The sequence below is a fragment of the Lithobates pipiens genome, unplaced genomic scaffold (assembly GCF_037356315.1).
Source record: "Lithobates pipiens isolate NorthernLeopardFrog02 unplaced genomic scaffold, aLitPip1_a1.2 Scaffold_19, whole genome shotgun sequence".
Lineage (NCBI taxonomy): Eukaryota > Metazoa > Chordata > Amphibia > Anura > Ranidae > Lithobates > Lithobates pipiens.
This window is the reverse complement of record NW_027507764.1, coordinates 519,516,056-519,534,477: the sequence shown is the minus strand read 5'-3', so window position 1 is coordinate 519,534,477 and position 18,422 is coordinate 519,516,056. Positions and strand designations below refer to the sequence as shown.

The 18,422-nt window shown below is 44.4% G+C and overlaps 1 pseudogene; it reads left to right on the top strand.

Annotated features, from left to right (window-relative positions):
• The first annotated feature begins 13,913 nt into the window (after positions 1-13,913).
• Positions 13,914-14,032, top strand: LOC143999377 (5S ribosomal RNA; annotated as a pseudogene).
• Positions 14,033-18,422: the final 4,390 nt, after the last annotated feature.

The window sequence follows — 18,422 nt, the reverse complement described above, 5'->3', positions numbered from 1 at the left end:
CCCCCATGGCCTCTGATTTCAAGAAGTATCCCGTATATCTGGAATTCCCTAAGGAGATTTGGCAAGGAAACTCTGGGATTCGTCAACGAGAACAGCATGTCATCTACGTAGGCAGATGTCAATAGTACCGATTTGGAGTCGCGTTATGTCTGAGTTTTGTCGAATTGTGGAGAGAAAGGGTTCCAATGACAGTGCGAATAACTGGGGCGACAGGGGGCAACCCTGTCTGGTCCCATTCCCGATGTCAAGGGGAGATGAGAGCACCCCATTCGCTTTGAGTTGAGCTGAAGGGCGTGAGTATATCTTACTTATCCATGCCAACATCCGTTCACTCAGACCTATATGGCGAAGGACCGAGAACATGAATGTCCATTTGACCCGATCAAAAGCTTTCTCGGCATCAGTACTCACGAAAAGACAAGGGGTCCCAGATGACTTTGCTTTATGGACCAGGGTAAGCACCTTAATGGTGTTGTCCCTATCTTCCCTGGTGGGAATAAAACCTAACTGGTCAATATGTATAAGGGACTGCAAGTGCTGTGCCAATCACGTGGCGAGGATTTTAGAGAATCGTTTTAGGACCGAATTTAGGAGGGAAATTGGTCTGTAGCTCCCACATAGGCCCGGGTCTTTGCCCTCCTTAGGTATCAACGAGATGTGGGCTCTAAGGGTATGCTCAGGAAAATCCCCATTCAAGCTCAGAGTATTCAATAAATTCACCAAGCGCGGGCCGAGAATAGGGAGGAAGGTCTTATAGTATTGTGCGGTATATCCGTCAGGGCCCGGAGCCTTACCCACCTTCGGAGGTCCCACGGCCATCTGGACTTCTTCCAGTGTGATCGGGTTGGTAGACCAGAACCGGTTACATATCTGTCTATATTGTCCTGTCCGGACCCTGAATCGGGCAGGTTGTAGAGATCAGAGTAGCATTTTTCAAAGACTTTGGCTATTTGGGTTGGGGTAGAGCCCCTCTGGCCATTCTCATCTATCAACTGTTGTATGTAAGAGGCAGATTTCAACTCCTTTACTGACCTGGCAAAGATTTTTCCGCATTTGTCCCCTGATTCCTACATCAGTTTACGACAAAACTGGAGTACTGCTTTCGCTTTATAATGGAGTAGGTCAGTAATCTGGGTACGGAGTGTCCCCAATTCAATCTCTAAGGTCCGTGAGGGGGCATGTTTATGTTTCGCTTCCACAGAGGCAAGTTCACAAAACAGATTAGCAATTTGTTCCTTCCGTGTTCGTTTGATGCGTGCCCCGTGCCTGATAAGTACCCTGCGGAGTACTGACTTGTGAGCCTCCCAAATTATCCCCGGGTCGCAGTCCTGCGTTTAGTTTTCTTGGAAATAAAGGTCCAATTCCCTGGTCACATCTGCTAAAACTTCCGGTATCTGGAGGAGGCTCTCATTAAGGTGCCAGAATAGAGTCCTAGGTGAGGGGTTCCTAGAGAGGGTGTAGGTAAGGGCTACAGGAGCGTGGTCAGACCAAGTAATATGGCCGATGGAGGAAGAGCTCACCAAGTGCAGTTGGTCATGTGGAATCAAGAAGAAGTCTATCCTCAAGTATAATTTGTGAGGGGAAGAGCAAAAAGAGTAGTCCCTTTCCCGGGAGTGTTGCAGACACCAGATATCAACTAATTGGTCATTCAGTAAGCACTTAGTAATCCGCTTTCTAGAGTAAATGAGGAGCGAGGAGCAAGAGGCAGAAGTGTCAACCGATGGCGAAAGGGGACATTAAAGTCCCCACCTAATATCAACTGGCCCTCCCGAAAGTCACATCATCTGTGCAGGGTAGTTCTGAGGAATGTGTCTTGGTGATCATTGGGAGCGTACACAGTGGCAAATGTAAAAAGGAGCTCTCCAATGTGGCCCCTAAGAAAAAGATATCGGCCCCCAGGGTCCACCAGAGAATCCTGGAGAACCGAGGGGAGCCTGCTAGAGATCAGAATGGAGATTCCCTTGGTCTTAGAGGAGGGGTTAGTAGAGTGGTAGACCTTAGCAAAGGATCTTTACCGTAGAAAGGGGAGGCTAGTATTTTTAAAATGTGTTTCTTGTATAAAGGCCACATCAGTACAGGAAGTCTTCAGTTCTCACAGGAGGATCCACCGTTTTTCAGAGGAGTTCAGTCCCTTAACGTTTAGAGAGGTGACCTTGACTGAGTCTGCCATCGCTCCTCGGGGAGGGGAAGGGGGACGTCCGAGAAAAGCAAAGAAAGTTGAACCAAGGTAGGTATTGGGTAGGTAATGGATGGCGGGAACTAAGGGGGAAAAAGGAAGGGCAAATGGAAGGAAAGGTAAGGGGAAAAAGAGGCCGGGCACCTCAACCCCAGGGGGAGAGGGAAATTAAGGGTTGTCCGCACTCAACAGTACAGGAATTGTATACTAAAAAAGCACAATTATGCTATAGCGTTTACCAGATGTACACTGGGTTTAAAGCGCCGTCCTACTTGGGTTGGTGGGTAGACAGGTCGGAGAGGGAGCCCCCGGATCCCAGTCCCCCCAGTCCCGGCAGTGGTAAATGTCATGTCTGATACCGGTATGCAAATAAAAGACAATCAGTAACATCATAGAACCAAAAAACAATAGTATAATTAAAACAGAGGTAGAGCATAGAACTGTCAGCACTGAGGGGTCTCCTCAGCTCGCCCTAAATGTAGGCATGCACGAGGGAGCCCGTCACAACAGAAAAGGCATCACAGAATGGGATCCACCACCCCCCGTCCCATACCCAAAAAGTACATGCAGCCCCCAAACAAATGTATTTCTCTCTTTGGCAGATTGTCCTCTCCTTACCCCCTCTCCTCCATCCACGCCCCGGGGGAAAAGGGGGAGGGAAGGGGGGGAAAGAGGGGGGTAAGGGGGGAAAGGGGGAGTGAAAGGGGGGAGGGAAGGGGGGAGGGAAGGGAAGGAGGTAAGGGAGGGAAGGGGGAGGGAAGGAGGGGCAGCAAAGGAGAGGGGACAAACATGCGGATAGGTCAAGTCCTTTAGCGTGCTCACACCAGCAACCACCCGGACCCCATAAGTTTCAACTCCTCCCCTCCATGGTCACCACATGAAGATCAAAGAGGAGCAGCCCTGGTCAGTGCATGGAGAATCCGGCAGGCAAGGGGCTGGGGCCACCATCCCTCCATCCAACGGGAGACTTCACCCGAGCAGCAGTTCTGGGGCCCGCCAATTAGTGTCTCTCCTGCATCACCATCGGGGGCTGTGTAGAGCATCCAGAGGGAGGCTGGGACCGCCAAAACAGTAAGGGGTAAATCCTCCAGGGGGGTCCAGAGTCAAACTGGAGGGAAGCAGTGTCTCGCACCAATAGGCTCAATAAATAAGTCATCCAGGGTGTCCCCGAAAACTGCAGAAGGCAATCTCAGCAAAGAGTAGGTGGGGGCCAGAGGGGGGGACGAGGGGCGCAACCAGGGAGAGGGGACACATATGCGGGAATGTCAAGCCCTTCCAGTACAGCGCACTAGGTATCACTCAGACCCCCCAAAGTGCAACTCCCCCCTCTAAGGTCAAGACTCCAGAAGGGAAGATGAGCCGCCCTGGTCTGTACATGAAAGAACCTGCTGCCAAGGGGTTGGGGCCATCATCCCTTCCTCCAATGGGAGATGCCACCTGTCAAGTGGTGCCCCTCCGACAATGTCTTTGGGGTATATGTGGAGCATCCAGGGGGAGGCAGGGACCACCCAAACAGTGAGGGGTAACGCCTCCAATGGGGACCGGTGTCAGACAGGAGGATAGCGGTGTCTTGTACAAGTTGGTTAATTAGACAAGTATTCCAGTGTGTTCCTGTGAGCAGCGGAAGGAAAGGTCGGTAAGGATTATGAATGGGTGGGGGCCAGGGAGTGCATAAAACTGCCACCAGATGACCGGGGCAGAGAGGGCAAGGGGATGAAAGTCAGATCTGGTAGGTGGGGGGGGGGGTGAGGAGTCTCACTCATATTACTCACGTTGGCCATCCCTTGAAGCTGAGCTCTCTGCATACCCAGGATGTTCTTCTGTATAATCTAGCCTCTCTGTATCAACTAGCCGGTCTTCTGTATACACTAGTCCGTCCCTAGCTTGTCTTTTATACACATAGTCTCTCGGTATACCCCGCCTTTCTGTATACATCTTTATACCCTAGCCTCTATGTATAATCTTGCCTCTCATTATACCCCAGCCTGTATTCTGTTTACCCAATTTTGTCTTTTATATAAACTAGCCTGTCTACTGTATAACTTAGCTTCTCATTATACCCCGGCCTCACTGTCAGCTTGTCTCTGTACACTAGCCTCTCTGTTTTCCCTAGTCTCTCTGTTTAAAATAGCCTCTCTGTATACACTAGTCTGTCCGTATACTTTAGCAAGTCTGCACACACTAGCCTCTTTGTGTAAAACAGCCTCTCCCTCTGTATAACCTCGCCTCCATCTCTGCATATCCAGTACGTTCTTCTGTATAATCTAGCCTGTCTTTTGTACACATTAGCCTCTCTGTATAAACTTGCTGGTCTTCTGTATACACTATTCCGTCTGTATACACTAGCAAGTCTGTGTAACCCGGTCTCTCTCTCCCTAGAAAACACCAACCCTGGCCCTGACAGAGGAGGAGGGTTTAATAGTCCCTCAGACACCTCCCACAAATACGGGTTGGCCTGCGGCCAGCCTTCCCACTTGTAATCGGAGTCTTCAAGTGGGAAATGCGATATTACTTAACCACTTCCCACCCGGCCAATGCACATATACGGCCGGGTGGGAGCCGTCTACTTCTGATAGGACGTTCAGGAATGTCAATCAGGGCTCTGTGATTGGCCCTCCTGATCACATGACGGCCGTGTCCAATCACGGCCATCATGTGATGTAAACAAACAGCCGGTTGCTAGGCAATCGGCTCCTCCTCTCCTCACACAGAAGTCATCGCTGAGGAGAGGAGAGTAGATTGCTGCAGCCGGCTGATGATCAGTGAGTATGAGCTGTTTTTTACAGCTTTTTACTCACTGATCTTCAGTCTAGTGTAAACACACAACACACCACACAGTGTAAACACAGTCCCCACATATGTCCCCATAACACACATGTCCCCAAAACATACATGTCCCCAAAAAATAAAAACACATGTCCCTAATAATAAAAACATGTCCCCCACATATGTCCCACTAAAATCACTTGTCCCAATGATTATGTGCACACATATGTACGTGATCACCTGCACACATATGTACATGATCATTTGCGTACATATGTCCGTGATCACACAAACCAATTATTATACACTTAACGGATTTTTTTTTACCAAAAACATGTAGCAGAATACATTTTGGCTTAAATTTATGACAAAATTTGATTTTATTGGATTTCTTTTAAAATAGAAAAAAGAAAATATTGTTTTTTTTCCAAATTTCCGCTTTTTTGCGCTTATATCGCAAAAAATAAAAAACGGAGTCGTGAATAAATACCACCAAAATAAATCTCTATTTGTGCGAACAAAATGATAAAAATTTCATTTGGGTACAGTGTAGCATGACCGCGCAATTGTCACTAAAAGCGCTAGAGCGATGAAAGCTGAAAATTGGGCTGGGAAGGAAGGGGGCGAAAGTGCCCTGTATTGTAGTGGTTAAGAACCAAGGCCTGAGGATTGTCATGGCCTGGATGGTCAGTATGCCTGAAAAGAGGGCAAAAAAACACAAGAATAGGTGGAAAAGGGAAGGTAAAGATCCCATCCATAAAATGACATATGCCCAAACGCCAACTGTAAGTAACCTTTAAGTTACCGCTGTGAGAGTAGAACCCACCGACTCCTGACCTGGAGATGAGAAGGAAACCCAAATGAATGTCCCGTGAAGGATAGGATGAGCCTGATGCCCAAGGTAACCCAGACATGAGAATGAACTTCTTGTGAATGAGAGGATACGTGGGGAAAAGGGAGCAAGGGCTGACCCGAAGAACCCTACAAGAAGATGGCTGAGCAGACTGAAAAAACCCAACACAAGACTGCCTGGGGTATACAGTGAGGCTATTATAATTGGAATGAGGCTGGGGTAATAAGATTGGCTTGGGTATACGGCGAGGTAGACCCTAGAAAAGAAACAGAAATCAGAAAAGTCAAACAAGGTAATACAGATAGGCTAATGTTATTCCCCTGAGCCTGGTGTATACAGAAGAATGGCTAGTGTATACAGAGAGGCTAGTGTGTACAGATGACAAGCTATTGTTTACAGATAGGCTTGTGTATACAGAAGAGAGTCTGGGGAATTCAGTGAGGCCAGTGTATGCAGAGAGGCTGGGACACCGAGACTATTGTAAAAAGAAGGCAGGCTAGTGTATATAGGTTACGGGCACGTGTATACAGAAGACAGAGAGGCTAGTCTATATAGAGGGACTGGTGTACACAGAAAGATTAATGTATACAGAAAGGCTAGCGTGTACAGAAGACATGACTTTATTTTTTGCTAATGCAACTACATCTAAATCATGTAAAGAGTTACAGTGCTTTTTTCATATTTGGTGCTGTTAAAAGGTCAGTAGTGTGTTGTCAGTGGTGATATAAATGTGACAGTTAATGTAGAGAGCTACATATATAAAAAATAGAGCAAAAGAGTGCTAAGTTTATTTTGTTAAGTCATTGACTGATAGACGTTAAGTAATTGGCCGTTATTGGTTTGGCAGTACATGGTTTATTTTGATGTAAGATAGTTTTACTCTCTAAATATAGCCGAGTTTTAGACGACTTTATTATTAGCATTAGACGCATTAATCATATTTATTATGCAGAGTGTAAGTATTGTAGTAAGACGATATTGCTTTTGAAAGATTTGTATTATTATACATAGCATTGTTAGTAGACCAATAGGACAATTTACATGGCTTAATATTGCAGAGCGTAATTTAACAGGAAAGAAATCCAAAGCGTTAGTTGCAGTAGCTTCATAAAACTGAGAAATCGTTGCATTACTCTAAATGTAAAAGTTGTTCCGGTAGCACTGAGAAGACTGATATTAGATGAGTGATCTACCCATTCCGTTTACTATTGCAGAGAGATACCGGTTAAATGTTAATATCTTAATATTTATTGCTGCGTGTAAGGTAGAAATAAGATGGTTTTGTGTGAGTTGGTTTACCAGGATATAGAGATCGTAATCTGGTTATTCTAATAATAAATATAGCAAAATAACACAGATTAATATTGAGACAGTATATACAAGTCGAGTTTAAGTGGAAATACAGGAAATGACAGCAACGACGTGTGTAGGTTTTTATCAATCGGGTTCATTACGTGTCTTTAATAATGTAGTAAATATACCCCAAATATAGCATAAGGATAAGAAAGGAAAATAACTGGCAGAGGATGACATGGCAAAAAGACAAACTGCATTAGAAATGTGAATGTGAATTAGAGATGAAATGTCAATCCCCATTGGTAACCATTAATAAAGTTAACACGGCTACGTACAGCAAAGTTTGAGCTAAGCAGCTAAATATTCCTTTATATTGCAGAGCTTAAGTATTGCAGTTGAAAAGAGATCGGAAGCGTTTTTTGCAGTAGCTTCAAAATGACTGAGAAATCATTTCATTACTCTAAATGAAAAAGTTATCCCGGTAGCACTGAGTGGACTGATATTAGATGAGTTATCGTTGTAATACAAATTCAGTTTCCTATAGCAGAGAGATACCAGCTAAATGTAAGAAGAGCAATTGAACTGTTCACATCGGTAGCATTGCATTACTCTTAATATGTGAAGCGTGTAAAGAAGCAAAAGATGGTTTTGTATTATCCTAAAAGTAGCAGTATACGTAATAAAGGTGGATTTAGACATAGCAAACCCTATAATCTAATTTAGCAAAATTAGAAAGGATAATATTGAGACAGTATAAACAGGTCGAGTTTAAGTGGAAATACACAAAATATCTAGCTTACCTTTACATTGTTCAATAGAGCCTTGCAAAGTAATACCAAGTTAGAATATCGGACTAGCAATTAGATGAGATGATTGCTGTAATCATAAAATATCAGCAACTTGTCTTTAAGGATGAGAAAGTATAATAACCGGAAAAGTATGAAATTTTAAAGAGACAAATTGCATTAGAGATGTGAGATAGACATGAAATGTCAATCCCCATTGGTTACTTACATGAAACCATTAATACAGTTAACGCGGCTACATACAGCAAAGTGTGAGCTAAGCAGCTAAAGGGTATACATTATTTAAGAGTAAATTAACGTAGCTTGTAAATTCCAACGTGTAAATCGTTCCATTAATTTTGTTACGCACGAAGACGGCTTACACTGACTTTTCTCCGTTTCCACTGGTTATCCGCATAATGTATCAGTAACCCTGAAAATTAATAGTGATAGACAGTTTACAATAGGATGTATGCTTGATGTGAATGTAAAATAGTTGCATTATGTGTTATTAATGTAATCAAACTTTATTGCTATCCTTTGCTACTGCAACCACTTTCTCGCATTTTGCTGCTTTTAAAAAATGTGTTGCCAGTGTTATGTGTTACAAATGGTTATCAGTGTGACAGTTGAAGTAATATACAAAATAGAGTCAGAAAGAGAATCCTATTGCATAGAGGTAGAGAGATGGTTGCATTATTCTTAATGTGCCGGCTTTAAAAGGTTTTAAAAAGATGGTTTTGTGTGAATTTTGCTTTAACGTAAAATTAGCTGTAGACATTATATCTATGGTTACGTTTACAATGATTTAGAGATAGTAATCTCTATAATATAATAATAATAAGTATATTGAGGCAGTAAATATGAATACAGATAAAGTGAATACACAAAAGGGATCAAGAGATTGTTGCAAAGTAATATCCTCATTAAGGCCGATTGTCGGAATAGCAACATAACACGAAATATGAGCACGGCTAAAATACAGAAAAACAGTACATTATTTAGGAGTACAGTAGAATATAGTATAAATTATTTAAGATTAAATTGACTTAGCCTGAAAAAATCTAAGTTTAAATCGTTGAGTAAATCGTTGAGTAAATCGTAAATTTATCAGCTAAGTTAACTCTGAGATTATGATTAATTTGACAATTCCATTACGCGGTCCATTTCCACTGGTATAATCATAATGTAATATCAGTAATTGCTATCAGTAAATGTTAAAATTTTAGACAGTTTACATTAGGATGTGGAATTGATATGGATTTAAAAGCGGTACATTAATTTTCTGAAGCATATGGCAGAAAGACGGCTTACACTGCTTTTCTCACATTTTGCTGCGGTAAAAAGAAATGTTTTGTCACTGTGTTTTAACTGTGCAATGATCCTAGTGTAGAGAGATACTCAGTTAAAGTCAGAGATACTCGGTTAATGTCAGAAAAGCAATAAAACTTTTTACATCGTTAGCGAGCGATAGTTACATTACTCATAATATGTGCAGCATGTCTGGTAGCAAATGGATGGTTTTGTGAACATTTTGCATTACCGTACAATTAGCGGTAGACCTCATCGAAGTGAATAGATTTAACTGGTTTTGAGATAGTACTCTCTATTTCTAATAATAAATAAAGCAAAATAAGTCAGGATGGTGTGTCGTCAGTGGTGATATCAAAGTGACAGTTGATGTGGAGAATTACAAATATGCAAAATAGAGCAAAAGAGTGCAAAGTTTATTTTGTTAAGTCATTGACTGATAAGTAATTTTTTAAGTTATTGGCCGTTATTGTTTTGGCAGTACATGGTTTATTTTGATGTATGATAGTTTTATTGCATGCTTGATGTGGGTGATTAAAATCGTGTAGTCTATATTTAGCATAAGAATGAAAAGGCATAACATGGCAATGAGACAAACTCCATTAGAGATGCGAACTAGATGAAATGATGAAATGTGTCTGTATATCCAAGATTGTCTATTGTTATCACTTAGCCTACCCTCTAAATTCACTAGCCTCTCTATATACACGAGCATGTTTTCTGTTTCTGTATACATTACTCTGTCTTCTTTACACCCTGGCCTGTCTTCTATATACACTCTGTTATACACTAGTTTCTCTGTATACACTAGCCGGTCTTCTGCATACAATAGCCTGTCTTCGGTATACACTAGCTTAATTTCTGAATACACTAGCCCGTCTTCTGTATGCCCTAGCCTGTCTTCTGTATACATTAGTCTCTCTGTATAAACTAGCAGTCCCAAACTGTCCTCTGTAAACACTTGTCTCTCTTTATAGCCTGTCTAGCCTTTCATCTGTACACACTAGCTTCTCTGTATACACTAAACAGGCTTCTATATAAAATAGCTTCACTGTATGCACTAGCCTCTCTGTATAATCTAGCCTTTATTCTGTATTCACTAGCCTTTCTTCTGTATGCTGTAGTCTTCTATATATACTAGCTTCTCTGTACACCCTTGCATCTCTATAAACACTGTGTAAACTAGCCAGTCTTATGTATACACTCGCCGACTGTATACACCAGACTCTCTGAATACACTAAACCCTCTGTATACCACATCCTGTCTTCTGTATACACTAGACTGTAAAAATTAGCTAGAATACACCAGCCTGTCTTCTGTATCCACTAGACTCTCTGTATAAACTACCCAGTCTTTTGTATACACTATCAGCTTTGATGTATACCCAAGCCTATCTTCTGTATATGCACTGTCCTTTCTGTATACACTCGACTCTCTCTATACACTAATCTCTCTATATACACTAACATCTTTGTATATACTAGCCTCTCTTTAAACTAGCCTCTCTGTGTACCCCAGCCTCACTGTTTACTCTAGCATCTCTGTATACTCAAGCCTATCTGCATGCACGAGTCTGTATTCTGTATTCACTAGCCTTTCTTCTGTATGCTGTAGTCTTCTTTATATACCAGCTTCTCTGTACACCCTTGCATCTCTTTAAACACTGTGTAAACTAGCCAGTCTTATTTATACACTCGCCGACTGTATACACTAGGCTCTCTGAATACCTAGCCTATGTTCTGAATACACTAGCCCGTCTTCTGTCTTCTGTATGCCCTCTCTGTATAAACTAGCATCTCTCTATACCCCAAACTGTCCTCTGTAAACACTTGTCTCTCTTTATAGCCTTTCTAGCCTTTCTTCTGTACACACTAGCTTCTCTGTATACACTAAACAGGCTTCTATATAAAATAGCTTCACTGTATGCACTAGCCTCTCTGTATAATCTAGCCTCTCTTTATACCCTAGATAGTGTTCTGCATACACTAGCCTCTCCGTAGAAGCCAGCCTTTATTCTGTATTCACTAGCCTTTCTTCTGTATGCTGTAGTCTTCTATGTATACTAGCTTCTCTGTACACCCTTGCATCTCTGTAAACCCTGTGTAAACTAGCCAGTCTTATGTATACACTCGCCGACTGTATACACCAGACTCTCTGAATACACTAAACCCTCTGTATTCTACATCCTGTCTTCTGTATACACTAGACTGTAAAAATTAGCTAGAATACACCAGCCTGTCTTCTGTACCCACTAGACTCTCTGTATAAACTACCCAGTCTTCTGTATACACTATCAGCTTTGATGTATACCCAAGCCTATCTTCTGTATATGCACTGTCCTTTCTGTATACACTCGACTCTCTCTTTACACTAATCTCTCTATATACACTAACATCTTTGTATATACTAGCCTCTCTTTAAACTAGCCTCTCTGTGCACCCCAGCCTCACTGTTTACTCTAGCATCTCTGTATACTCAAGCCTATCTTCATGCACGAGTCTGTATTCTGTATTCACTAGCGTTTCTTCTGTATGCTGTAGTCTTCTTTATATACCAGCTTCTCTGTACACCCTTGCATCTCTGTAAACACTGTGTAAACTAGCCAGTCTTATTTATACACTCGCCGACTGTATACACTAGACTGTCTGAATACCTAGCCTATGTTCTGAATACACTAGCCCGTCTTCTGTCTTCTGTATGCCCTCTCTGTATAAACTAGCATCTCTCTATACCCCAAACTGTCCTCTGTAAACAATTGTCTCTCGTTATAGCCTGTCTAGCCTTTGTTCTGTACACACTAGCTTCTCTGTATACACTAAGCAGGCTTCTATATAAAATAGCTTCACTGTATGCACTAGCCTCTCTGTATAATCTAGCCTCTCTTTATACCCTAGATAGTGTTCTGCATACACCTCTCCATAGAAGCCAGCCTTTATTCTGTATTCACTAGCCTTTCTTCTGTATGCTGTAGTCTTCTATATATACTAGCTTCTCTGTAAACCCTGGCATCTCTATACGCCAGACTCTCTGAATACACTAAACCCTCTGTATACCACAGCCTGTGTTCTGTATACACTAGACTGTAAAAACTAGCTAGAATACACCAGCCTGTCTTCTGTACCCACTAGATTCTCTGTATACACTACCCAGTCTTCTGTATACACTATCAGCTTTGATGTATACCCAAGCCTGTCTTCTGTATACACTAGTCTCTCTATATGCACTGTCCTATCTGTATACACTCGACTCTCTCTATACACTAACATCTTTGTATATACTAGCCTCTCTTTAAACAAGCCTCTCTGTGTACCCCAGCCTCACTGTTTACTCTAGTATCTCTGTATACTCAAGCCTATCTGCATACACGAGTCTGTATTCTGTATACACTAGCCTCTCTTTAAACTAGCCTCTCTGTATACCCCAGAATAACTGTATACTCTAGCCTCTCTGTATACACTAGCATTTCTGTATACATCACCCTATCTGTATTCACTAGCCTCTCTGTATACCGCAGCCTGCCTCTCTATATACACTCGCTTTCTTCTGAATATAATAGTCTCAGTCTCTCTCTATAACCAAGCCTGTTTTCTGTATACATTAGCATGTGTCCTGTATACACTAGCCTGTCTTCTTTATTCTCTAGCTTACCTTCTATATACACTGCCATTTATGAGGTAAACAAAGATTCTAGTGTACATAAACGACAGGCTAGAGTATAAAGAGAGGATAGGTTATACAGAAGAAAGCCTAGTTTATACAGAACACAGGCTAGTACCCTGAGCCTGGGTGAGAGAGGATGAGGAGCATTAGGAGGGCTTGGTCTTTCACATCCGACAAAGTGTTCGGCATGATGTGGCTCAACACGTCCAGCTGCCGAAAATAAGGACAAGCGTGGGAGGCACACAACACCCACTGTAACAGAGCTAGGTTCCTGCATTACAGAAACAGAACACCAGCAATAAGGGGTATCTTCAGCTGTATACTGTGCAGGAGGCACACAACACCCACTCTAACTTCTGCACTGCAGATGCCTGTATTGCAAAAATTGAACACCAGTAATAAAGGGTAGCTTCAGGTGTGTACTGTGCAGGAGGCACATAACACCCACTGTAACAGTGCTAGGTTCCCAAGCAGTAAAGACACTGTCCCTGCCTATCGTCCTCTATCCCTGACCGCCGAAACACACTATACAAGGCGGCCTCGCTGGCGGCCTTATATAGTGTGGGGTGTGTACTAAACCCCCTTGAGATATAATTGGCCACAGGAATACTGCCTGTGGTCAATTGTGGCTCTCCTCTCAGAGGATGTCACATCTGTTCTTATTATATAGAACTTATTATGCTCCTCGTAAACTTTTTCAATTTGGCCGAACGGCCGCACGCAAGTTGCCCCCGGTGCGGGAACATGGTGGGAGACATGATGCACATGTTTTGGAGATGCCCGAAGTTGATCTGCTACTGGACGGAGGTGACAGGAACCATTGATCGGGTGTTTGGAACCTCCACCAGGATGGAGGCGAAGCATTGTCTCCTGGGATTAGTTGATTGAGTTGGAAACCCGGGAAGCAGCCAGATGGCAGTTCTGAGATGCCTATTTCAGGCAAGGAAACTGATTGCCCAACCCTGCTTAGCCTCCAATGTTGGCAATGACTTGTTTTTTTTAGCTTGTTTCCCAAGATCACCATGTTGGCGTTTGTCAAGATGGTTGAGAGTGCCCAAAGAGATCGCCTATGGCCCCATCACCTTGAAAGTGCCCGATCGTGTCTGATCTCGGAGGTTAAGCATTGTCGGGCCTGATTAGTAACTGGATGGAAGACCGACTGGGAATACCAGGTGCTGTATGCTTATTTCTTGATCATACATCACGGGACACAGGATCAGTACATAAAGGGTTATATAGGCACCTCTGGTGATTGGACACTGGTTAACCCCCAATTAAGGAGAATTCCTTCCCTATATAACCCCTCCCATATGGGAGGCACCTCATTTATTCCTTCGCCAGTGGTGGTTGGTCACGTAAAACATGTGCTATGAAGAAAGTTCTGTGCAGGTCCCTGCGGGGGCCTAAGGGCTACAACAAACCGGATCCATATATCGGGCCGATATTTTGACTCCCAAGATGATATGGTACCCGGGACTCGTCATCTGAAGAAACGAGGTTTTGCCTGTAAGTCCTCTCCTATTGGAAGACTGGGCTCTGGGAAAACCAGACTTACTGTACTATTTACATAGTGGCACGAAAGTTTCTGGCAGAGTCTTTTACAAGGTCCAGGTAGGAGGTTCTTCTAAGAAGGAACCCCCAAAAAAAACTGAAGGTTGGCACAACTCTGCCCGCCGTGATGGGTGAAGGCTGGAATCTGTCTGTTTTCAGCAATTCCTGCGGCAAGGACAGGTAAGGGAAGTTAATCCTGTATAAATTATATTATGGATTTCTTCATTGAGTAGTTGTATGTCTTACCTGGTTTTCACAACTAGGGGGAGTAAGAGCAGCCTGATGCATACTTACATGCCTTTCAGATACACACGCTCAGAGAAGCCTGGTTCTCCCAGATGACTCATGTCTCCACTGCAATCTCTGCCACAATGAAGGTAATACAGGGGTCCCACGTAGTCTGGGGGTCCCAGACAGCTCCGATGGCAATTCCCTTCCCCCTGGATACCGGCAGTCCTCGTGCATGCGCGCCAAGCACGCTCCCGTGCTAATGGAGGAGGCGGGAGTGTGTTTGCGAGCCGCGTCGTTCGGTGTGCACGGCGCTGTACTGCGCAGGCGCCAGGTGGCAGTTTTACAGCCCAGAGCGTCAGGGGGCTGTAAGTGGAGACACAGGAGCTGTGGGCAGTAAGCATCCCAAGGGATTCGATCCAGGCAAACCTAAGACACCTACTCAGCATCAGGTTGTGCAGTTTAAGCATATAAATTTATTGTGAGACTTTAAGCACAACAGTGATTGCACTTTGTACTAGTACCTCTGCTTTGTAGCTTAGGACTAAGTCTCCTCGTAAGAGGGTCTCAGGGGGAGATAACAAGGACACTGGTAAGTCACCGCCTAGGTCTAGGGGTTCTAAAAATGCCTGTAGGTTACCATCCCCCCCCTGCAAGACTGAATTCAGCCTCACAGTGCCCCTGTCAGGATTTGCAGCCTCTCCTAATATTTCAGCCCCGGTATACATCACTGAGGACTCCCTTAGGGCTACATTGGAGGGTTTTGAAGGGAGAATCATGAATTTTATTTCAGCTTCCCTGAAAGATAGCAGGAAAAGGGGTAGATCCCCTCCCTCTGCTGAGATTCCTCTTTCAGATGACACTTCTGACAATGAGGAGAGATCCCTATCTTGGGGCAGGGATCTTGAGCAGTTGGATGAATCAGAGGAAGAGGAGAGAGTCCCCTCCTCCCTGGCACTTAGAAAACAGGTGCAGTATTATACTGAATTGGTGCGTACCACATTCAGAATGCCTGCTGCTGAGATCGCTACATCCTCTGTTTCTTCCCTGGGAGTCAGGAAAATGCCACAACCTGCCTTTTCCTTTCCAATTAATCCCTTAATGGATAAATTGTTGTATGAGGATTGGGGACATCCCGATAAACTGTTTGCTCCTCCTAAAAGGTTTTCTATGCTTTATCCTCTGGAGGAAAGTTTCACCAAGAAATGGGGGGTCCCATCTGTCGATGCGGCTGTTTCTTGCGTGAATAGAAACCTGACCTGTCCTTTGGATAATGCTCAGGTATTTAAAGATTCAACTGATAAGAAGCTGGAAACATTATTAAAAGCCTCCTTTTCCATGACTGGCACTGTAGTGAAACTTACAGTCGCAGCTGTGGGGTTGTGTCAGTTCCTCAAGGAACAGGTTAAGCAGATGCTTGGCCTCCTTTCCAATGAGGAAGTGGAGAATTATGCAGAAATACCTCAAATTCTGTGTTTCATGATTGATGCGATTTTGGATTCTGTCCAACAAGCATCTCGTTTGTCTCTCCTGTTGGTACACATGCGAAGGGCCCTATGGCTAAAGAATTGGGCAGCTGAGCTATCATGCAAGAAGCATTTGATTGGGTTCCGTTTAAAGGGGAACGTTTGTTTGGAGAAGAATTAGACAAATTCGTCCAAAAAATTTCAGGGGGTAAATCTACTCCCCTTCCAGTCAAAAGGAGCAAACGTCCATCATTTAGGCATTCTCTCTCTCCCGGAGCATCAAGTTCAAAGCAGTGGCGACGGCCTTCTCAACCCCCCTCTACAGGAAAGGCTCAAGGCCGGGCCCAGGGGCAGAAGAAATCCTGGGGGCGAAAGCCTGCCAAGCAGAGCCCGAAAGCTTCCTTGTGAAGGGGCGCCCCCGCTCGGCCAAGTGGGGGGAAGGCTCTTGCAGTTTGCAGAAGCCTGGCGTGAAGAGATCCGGGATGAGTGGGTGGTCTCTTCGGTATCTCTGGGCTACAAGCTGGAGTTTCAGGAGATTCCACCTTCTTGCTTTCTAAGGTCAAGGATCCCCAGGGACCCAGTAAAGCAAAGACCGCTATTCCTGGCCTTAGATCACTTACTATCCCAGGGGGTGATAGTAGAAGTGGACCCAAAAGAACAGGGTTCAGGGTTTTACTCGAATCTCTTCACCGTTCCAAAGCCAAATGGAAGTGTCAGACCTATCCTGGATCTGAAGGATCTGAACCGTTTTTTACGCATCCGGTCCTTCTGAATACAGTCAATTCGCACTGTGGTCTCCTCCCTGCAAGGGGGAGAGTTTATGGCATCAATAGACATCAAGGATGCATATCTCCATGTGCCAATTTTACCCGCACACCAAAAGAATCTAAGGTTTGCGGTAGAGCGGCGCCATTTTCAATTTGTGGCCTTGCCGTTTAGGCTAGCTACGGCCCCTCGAGTCTTCACAAAGATTCTGGACCCTCTCTTGGCAAACCTAAGAGCTCAGGGTATAGCCGTCATGGCTTATCTAGACGATTTGCTTCTCATAGAGAAAACAGTAGCGCTCCTGAACCACAGTGTTACCAGAACGCTAGAACAGCTGGAACGCCTAGGTTGGATTATAAACCTAGAAAAGTCGTCCCTACAGCCTGCTACCAGGTTGGAATACCTGGGTATGGTTATCGACACTGCTCAGGGCAAGGTGTTTCTACCAAGGCCAAAAGCCTTGGCCATTGGGGATCTGGTGCGCCTAATTCTGGGCAGAAGATCTTCCCCCATTCGGTTGTGCATGAAACTCTTAGGGAAAATGGTCGCCTCCTTCGAGGCCGCTCCATTCGCCCAGTTCCACTTAAGGCCTCTGCAAAGATTCATCCTTGCGGCTTGGAACAGGAAGCCCCAGTCCTTGGATCTTCCTATGCGTCTATCCCCAGGGACACGCAAGAGTCTCGTCTAACGAGTCTAAGAGTCTCGTTACAAACCGAGAATTTGCTGAAAGGCAAAACTTTTCTTCCTTTTCCATGGAAGATTATTATGACAAATGGCAGCCTGACAGGCTGGGGAGCAGTGTTGGAGGAGACGTGCTCACAGTGGAAATGGTCTGTGATCGAGAAGCTATTGCCCATAAATGTCTTGGAGATCCGGGCAGTTTATATGGCTCTCATAAACTGGTCTTTCAGACTACGGGGTCTCCCTGTTCGGGTTCAGTCCGACAATGCCACAGCAGTGGCCTATATCAATCACCAGGGTGGTACCAGGAGTCTGGTTGCGCAAAAAGAGGTGAATCGCATACTTGTCTGGGCAGAAAGGCATGGAACATGCCTTTCTGCAGTCTTCATTCCAGGAGTGGAAAATTGGCAGGCAGATTTTCTGCGCCGCCAGCAGTTGTGCCTAGGAGAATGGGCTCTGCACCCCGACGTGTTTTGGAACATATGTCGCAGGTGGGGTACTCCAGACATAGATCTGTTTGCGTCCAGGTTCAACAGAAAACTGGACAAATTCGTGTCAAGGACAAGAGATACACTCGCTCAGGGGTCGAATGCTCTGACAGTTCCCTGGGATCAGTACAATTTGATTCATGCCTTCCCCCCGTGCCCGCTTCTGTCGCGGTTCCTTGGAAGAGTCTAGAGGGAAACAAAGTCACTTCTTTTGGTAGCCCCGGCTTGGCCCAGGCGACCGTGGTACGCAGAGATCATGAAGTTGGCAGTAGGCAGGCCGTAGATCCTCCCTCTCCGGCCAGATCTGCTCTCACAGGGTCCAATTTACCATCCTGCTTTACACAGTCTGAATTTGACGGTTTTGCTGCAGAGACCCACATTCTGAGAGACCGTGG